This window comes from Syngnathus acus, chromosome 3 (genome assembly GCF_901709675.1).
Source record: "Syngnathus acus chromosome 3, fSynAcu1.2, whole genome shotgun sequence".
Taxonomy (NCBI): domain Eukaryota; kingdom Metazoa; phylum Chordata; class Actinopteri; order Syngnathiformes; family Syngnathidae; genus Syngnathus; species Syngnathus acus.
Window position 1 is genome coordinate 17,148,668 of NC_051089.1, and position 8,385 is coordinate 17,157,052.

Genomic DNA, 8,385 nt, shown 5'->3' on the forward strand with positions numbered 1-8,385 from the left:
TTTGCGACTAATCTTAACCTGTAAAGTTCTTAAGGCTTACTTTAAGGAAGTGTTTCCCGTTTCCTCACCTCTGTTACCAGGTGTTTGTGAGTTAAAACTCTGCTCTGATGTTCAGATACCCCTCACCGTGTTGCCGTTTTGATTACTTTATTTGGATGTATGCTTTCACCGATTCTTCAAGATGATATATTTGGTCAGAATGTTTGCTGTTTGATGTGATCTCATAAGATAAACATTTTTCATTAATCTGACCTGCAGGCACTGAAGTGATGGAGACTGTTATTCATAATAATAGTGTCGTATTTTATGAGAATCACTGATAGCAGTTTTTTAGTGATTTTTTTTTTTTTAATGCTGTTAATAAATGCATTTGTTTTCAAAAAACTTGTTTGGAATATCCATGCTTTACTACCTACAAAAGGCCAAAATCTTTTATGCAATGACCTTTACAGGTCGCTTATATTACTTCACACAAACACTACGTCCATCTGCTCCTGGTTCGGCCCTCCGGTCCAAATTTAGAACCCAGTTCGGCCCGCGAGTCAAAAGGTTTGCCCACCCCTGGGCTATTCTAACTTAAACATATATATTGATATTGCTCAAGGTGTTACATCTTAAAATTATGGCATAGCAAACTCATATTCCGAAATTGTGCGTTGCTACGTGTTTGAACAGGTCGTGTTCTCCCAATTGCTAACAATTTAATTGATTAGATTTGTTAGTTTCCATCAAGTCACCCTATGTCAAGCTTTAACACCATGTCCTGGTGAAATTTTTGAACTACTACATGTTTTGGGATAGCCAATGTGCCTGGGCCAAATTCGATACCCAATTTTACACCATCTTGTACCACCATGCCACTTGACAACCTTTAGAAAACCAAGGAGCATCTAAAAAACAGAACTATTTTACACTTTATACTCTTCTTTATTGCTGACATACCTGATTTATTGTGTGGTGAAATGGGGAAACTGAAATTTTATTAAAACTTTACAGTGGGTATTAGACTGCTGTACATACATTATTATTGTCTCTTGCAGTGTTTAGGTTTCATCTTAATTTATGACTACTACTCTTAGTTTTGTAATTTCTTTGAACTGAAAGTGGTGGTGTGTTAAATACAAATGTATTCAGAGTAGATTCACCACAAGGAAGTAATGTTAAATAAATAACAGGCTTCTCAAAAACAGAAACAAAAGTATCATCTGATATGCGAATGCTGATATGCTGACGCCAAAAAGGCTAAACTGGATTTTCTTGGGCGAAGCTATTTGTATGGTCCAATGCATTTTAAATATCTAGTTTCACTTTCTGTGACAAAAATAGGCTTTTGATATGTGCATCGCAGGTGTGAAGGTGAAAAAGGAGGAATGTAGTCCGGTAAACTTGAACGAGAACAAATATCCAAGTGAGGTAGTAGGCACGTCTTTGGTTTATGAATTACCTTTGCAAAAATTATTTGGGGGGCTGTGCAAGGTAAACGTGCAGATTGGAAATAGTACTAGAGTAATGCACTTGACATTGCTCGACACGCCCACCGGACTCGTGGTATTGGTATTCGTATTAGTATTCGGTAGGGGTGTAAATCGCGGGTTTTGTCACGATACGATATCATATCGATACAAAGAACCACGATACGATATTTGCCGATATCTTAAAGCCTGCTGTGATTCATTCACGATACATCACGATATAGTGCTCCACGATCGATATATATATATATTTTTTTAAATAAAAAATATAGAACAATATCCTGATTTATAACAATTCATACTTAAAATCAACAAGGTACTGCAAACTCTTTATTTAGGAAATTACAAGAGTATTGTAGTATACAAAGTGCTTATTTTAACACTGAACTTTATCAAATTCCTATATCTTTTCTCATATAAGTAAAGAAAAATGAATATTCTTTCTTTTTTTGTAATACCATTAACTTTAAAGTGCATTACTGAACTATTTATTTACAATAATTTTAATTGTCCGTTGAGGCATCTTTTCTTTGGAATCCAAAGTGCTTCCAAACGAATGACTTGAAGCCCAAAGGGGAGCGAATTTCCTCGTCTTCTTGGACACTAGCCATAGCACCAGCCCAGGAGCCGCGTAGTTGTCGGCTCCCCTTTCACGTGCCTGCTCTGCTCACAACACAACACGCCGCGTACTGCTCCCGGAAAGAGGAAGCAAGCAACAATGAACTGGATTTCAAAATAAAGTCGCGTCTAATGTCCGAGGTCAAACACGGCGATATAAATCGATGTTTACGTTTAGCATCGATGCCAATAAATCGTAGAGCATTATATCGATTAATCGATGTGTATCGATGAATCGTTACACCCCTAGTATTCGGCATTGAAGGACGTAGCCTATTAATTTGTTTCCCCCTGTCCAAATTTGACACAGTTTATACTGTCCATGGAGGCTACCTGAGGAAGAACCAGCACTCAAACCGGTCCTGGAGGACCCAGCCTAAAAAAAAAAAAACTGAAAAGAGAATTCACAACAAAGAATGCTCGGAAAGGAGTAGGAGGAAGCATACATCAGAAAAACAGAACTTAATATTTGGTGCAGAAACTTTTGTTTGCAATTACAGAGATCAGACGTTTCCTGTAGTTCTTGACCAGGTTTGCACACACTGCAGCAGGGATTTTGGCCCACTCCTCCATACAGATCTCCTCCAGAGCCTTCAGGTTTTGGGGCTGTCGCTGGGCCACACGGACTTTAAACTCCCTCCAATGATTCTCTATTGGATTCAGTTCTGGAGACTGGCTAGGCCACTCCAGGACCATGAGATGTTTCCTACGGAGCCACTCCTTAGTTGCCCTGGGTGTGTGACTGTCTAACTCAATTCCTTTTGAGCTGAGAAAGTCAATCACCTGGAGTTCAACAGATGTCGCGTCCTCCTCACTCGGCTCCTCTTGGTTCCACTGCTCGTGCATATGAACGGGGTTATGTTTCAAAGCCGGTGATAATGATGTCGTTCATTCTGGTGTATTGCTCCAGATCGGCCACCTGATTCTCCTGCAAGTTAATGCAAGTTTCCTGTTTTGCTCGTTCTTTCACTATTAGCCCTTGTTGTCTCCTCTCAACTTAATACATTCAGGTATGGATGGAACACCAATGTTAAATACATGTTGGACAAAACATTGCAACATTAATAACATATATCTTGTCTAGTAAAGATTAATCTCAACACATAATCATACTTAACCATAATAATGGGTTCTTCTAACTTAAACATATATATTGATATTGCTCAAGCTGTTACATCTTACAATTATGGCATAGCAAACTCATATTCCAAAATTGTGCATTGCTACGTGTTTGAACAGGTCGTGGTCTCCCAATTGCTAACAATTTAATTTATTAGATTTGTTAGTTTCCATCAGGTCACCCTATGTCAAGCTTTAACACCATGTCCTGGTGAAATATTCGAACTACTACATGTTTTGGGATAACCAATGTGCCTGGGCCAAATTCGATACCCAATTTTACACCATCTTGTACCACCATGCCACTTGACAACCTTTAGAAAACCAAGGAGTATCTAAAAAACAGAACTATTTTACACTTTATACTCTTCTTTATTGCTGACATACCTGATTTATTGTGTGGTGAAATGGGGAAACTGAAATTTTATTAAAACTTTACAGTGGGTATTAGACTGCTGTACATACATTATTATTGTCTCTTGCAGTGTTTAGGTTTCATATTAATTTATGACTACTACTCTTAGTTTTGTAATTTCTTTTAACTGAAAGTGGTGGTTTGTTAAATACAAATGTATTCAGAGTAGACTCACCACAAGGAAGTAATGTTAAATAAATAACAGGCTTCTCAAAAACAGAAACAAAAGTATCATCTGATATGCGAATGCTGATATGCTGACGCCAAAAAGGCTAAACTGGATTTTCTTGGGCGAAGCTATTTGTATGGTCCAATGCATTTTAAATATCTAGTTTCACTTTCTGTGACAAAAATAGGCTTTTGATATGTGCATCGCAGGTGTGAAGGTGAAAAAGGAGGAATGTAGTCCGGTAAACTTGAACGAGAACAAATATCCAAGTGAGGTAGTAGGCACGTCTTTGGTTTATGAATTACCTTTGCAAAAATTATTTGGGGGGCTGTGCAAGGTAAACGTGCAGATTGGAAATAGTACTAGAGTAATGCACTTGACATTACTCGACACGCCCACCGGACTCGTGGTATTGGTATTCGTATTAGTATTCGGCATTGAAGGACGTAGCCTATTAATTTGTTTCCCCCTGTCCAAATTTGACACGGTTTATACTCTCCATGGAGGCTACCTGAGGAAGAACCAGCACTCAAACTGGCCCTGGAGGACCGAGCCTCAAAAAAAAAAAAAACCTGAAAAAAAAAATACACAACAAAGAATGCTCGTAAAGGAGTAGGAGGAAGCATACATCAGAAAAACAGAGCTTAATATTTGGTGCAGAAACCTACCCTAACCCTACGGAGCCACTCCTTAGTTGCCCTGGCTGTGTGACTGTCTAACTCAATTCCTTTTGAGCTGAGAAAGTCGATCACCTGGAGTTCAACAAATGTCGCGTCCTCCTCACTGGGCTCCTTTTGGTTCCACTGCTCGTGCATATGTACGGGATTATGTTTCAAAGCCGGTGATAATGATGTTGTTCATTCTGGTGTATTGCTCCAGATCGGCCACCTGATTCTCCTGCAAGTTAATCCGATGATTTGTAGTCTCAAGGCTTTTATTTCCTCCACCAGCCTCATGATGGTTTTCTGCTGTTGTCTAACAACAGAAACTTCTTCCGTTAGCATATCCAGCGCTCTTTTAATATCATCAATCTCCTCCATCTGTGCCGTGTTCTTTTTTGGTGGCATGGCGTCCCGCTTGATTTGTGTGTTTGGCGGAGAACAAATCAGGAAGGGAAATTACACCTCTGTCCACGCTTGCTCAATGTACGCGTACCCACCACGTTGGCGTACGTGGCAGTATGACCTGTTGTAGACTTAGCAGAGTTCAAGAGGGCCAGAGAATGAGTGACTTACCTGCTGAGCAATTAGAGCCGCTGTTTTGGGACTCGTGTCTTACAGGAGGAAAGAAACAATAAAACCAACTTTTGTTCACTTGCTTTTGATCTCACACCAATAACATTTAGCTGTTGGAGAAAATGTCCACAATTAAATTCATGAATGCAATGCTTTTAGGTGTTTCATTGCTCTATTAGAGGTGCAGACCGCCAAATTCGTTGTAACCAGGGAACCGTTTGTTGCTGCGTAAAATTTTAAGTAAAGGAAGTAAACACCCACTCCATATTTGCCACAGAGTGGGAACACCAATTGAAGACAGTCTGAAGTGTACAGTTTTTAATACCAGTCACGAGTCCATGGTAGACTCAAGAATGCTGCTTTAAGGACTTTGTCATAAATATAATATAATATAATAGTTTTTATTATTCTATGAAGCCATGGCCGTCATGGTTGCCCGCTGACCGTAGATACAAAATGACTTCAGCAAACCTGATGGTTTTGAGCCATTCTCTCTTAACCATCTTCTGCATCTGAAATCCGCTACAAAACACAGACATGGCGTTGTGTAGTTTTGTCTGGGCACCAGTGGTGGTTCAACACTGAATTACTCCCTGGGAGAGGCTACTTCCGAATCGCAAGGAATCACCATTGGCTAGAAACAGTTGATGTCTAGTAATTTGAAAATGCGAGGGGGTACTTATTCTCACGGGTTGGCATGGTGTAATAGGGCTGCTGTTGCTGTTGCATGGCCCAGAGATTGATTGATAGCATTTTCTGCTATCTGGAGCTCATTGTTTCCTATTGTTCATCAGCCTCCAAACTTCTTTCAAGTGTTACTCTTTATTGTGGCGTTCAGACTGTCTACACGTCGATCGTTGCACATAGAAGTTGACGCATCGTCAATTACGTTTCACATTGAATATGTGTGCCTTCTTTCACCGGTCTCCTCATGAGAGACTGGAGCCTTAATTCAGTGCTTTAAACCGCTCTGCCACACTACCTAGAATCCTCAACTTCAATTTAAGATGCAGATGCCAAGTGCCTGCTACGGCCCTGAAACAAGATTTGCAAGCGTTTGTGTCTCACTTGGTTCAGGACTCTCAATATTTAACAATCAAATCAGGGAGAGCGCGGACGCAGTTCCCCACTCTCAAAAATTACGCAGTCGAGATTCCCGCATTTGGAGAATTCGCAGGGGTCAATGTGACCGTCAGTGCAATGGGCACATTTCACCCTGGGTGAACCACCTTCGTGATCACAGTGTCACTCCTGCCAGGTTAGGTCTTATGCCTGGGCACACGACCACTTATTTTACATCCTCTCTGTTACATGACAGTGACATTTGTAAACTAGCGAATGATGTGAGTGATGGTACTAGTGGATTAAAAATGTGTGTGTGTGTGTGTGTTTGTGTGCGTGTGTGTGCGTGCGTGCGCGTGTGTACTACTCACTGGGCATAAGAGGTCACAGGCGCAACGGTGGAGCATGCAACCGCCGAATAAGCTAATGCGACAAGCCTCTGGTGATGGTCGCAACCTGGGTTTGACTCACTGGAACTCGTGAGCAGTAGAGCAGATGTTTGTCAGCCAAATGTCCGTCTGGCTGACCTGAACGCCTTGTTTTCTTCTCCCAAGCCCGCCATGAAAAATTGAGCAGTGCTCATGAGTCAAAGAGCATCCGAATGGTCCTAGCTGCGTTTTATTGAATTTGCATTTCAATTGACCAACATAGGAAGGTGCACAAGTCCCTGATATACTGAATTACTGGGTTGATGCACAGAGTGGGCAGAGCAAGCACTGAATCCCATCTCCCTGTTCCAAAAAGCAATTTAATATTTGACCTGACACCTCAGGAGAGACTAGAGCCTTAACCCAGCATTTTAGACCGCTCTGCCATACTACCGATCACCTACGTTTTCTACATTGAATTTAGTTGACAATTAGAATAGATATTGCCACGTACAACGAAATTTAAAAGTGCCAACCGATCAGTGCATCTGCTAAAATAAAACAATAAAAAAATACAAGCTAAAAGTCTTTACAAACTAAAAACCACACAAAAAAACATACACAAACAAGTGACATGTAACTGCACACCCCCATAGTTTTGTTAAAAAATGATTCTATTTAAAGCGTGAAATTGGAGGATAAATTGTTTGTCCACCAGCATCCAGGTTAGTGCTGCCCTACTGAGCTTTGTTCATAATGTAATGAAGCCTGAACACAACTGAGGCGAAACAATATAAGTGACAATCAGAATCCAGTTGCGAATTGGAACCGAATGCTCGTTTGCCGATTAGAGGACATCATGAATGACTAGTGCTGAGCAGCAGAGTGGCGCAGCGGAAGCGTGCTGGACCCATAACCCAGAGGTCGATGGATCGAAACCATCCTCTGCTATTTGAAACTTGTGGCGTTTGGAAAGCTTTTATCTGCTAAAATAAAACAATACAAAAATACAAGCTAAAAGCTTTACAAACTAAAAACCACACTAAAGAACATACACAAACAAGTGACATGTAATTGCACCCCCCCATAGTTTTGTTAAAAAATAATTCCATTTAAAGCTTGAAATTGGAGGATAAATTGTTTGTCCACCAGCATCCAGGTTAGTGCTGCCCTACTGAGCTTTGTTCATAATGTAATGAAGCCTGAACACAACTGAGGCGAAACAATATGAGTGACAATCAGAATCCAGTTGGGAGTTGGAACCGAATGCTCGTTTGCCGATTAGAGGACATCATGAATGACTAGTGCTGAGCAGCAGAGTGGCGCAGCGGGAGCGTGCTGGGCCCATAACCCAGAGGTCGATGGATCGAAACCATCCTCTGCTATTTGGAACTTGTGGCGTTTGGAAAGCTTTTATCTGCGAAAATAAAAGAATAAAAAAATACAAGCTAAAAGTCTTTACAAACTAAAACCCACACAGAAGAACATACACAAACGAGTGACATGTAATTGCACACCCCCATAGTTTTGTTAAAAAATAATTTTATTTAAAGCGTGAAATTGGAGGATAAATTGTTTGTCCACCAGCATCCAGGTTAGTGCTGCCCTACTGAGCTTTGTTCATAATGTAATGAAGCCTGAACACAACTGAGGCGAAACAATATGAGTGACAATCAGAATCCAGTTGCGAATTGGAACCAAATGCTCGTTTGCCGATTAGAGGACATCATGAATGACTAGTGCTGAGCAGCAGAGTGGCGCAGCGGAAGCGTGCTGGGCCCATAACCCAGAGGTCGATGGATCGAAACCATCCTCTGCTATTTGAAACTTGTGGCGTTTGGAAAGCTTTTATCGGCTAAAATAAAACGATACAAAAATACAAGCTAAAAGCTTTACAAACTAAAAACCACATTAAAGAACATACACA

General features: G+C 40.7%; 1 non-coding gene across 1 annotated transcript; it reads right to left on the bottom strand.

Annotated features, from left to right (window-relative positions):
- Positions 1-6,129: 6,129 nt before the first annotated feature.
- LOC119121150 lies at positions 6,130-6,294 on the bottom strand. Its single transcript, XR_005097636.1, has one exon. It is a non-coding gene; the product is annotated as a U1 spliceosomal RNA (small nuclear RNA).
- Positions 6,295-8,385: the final 2,091 nt, after the last annotated feature.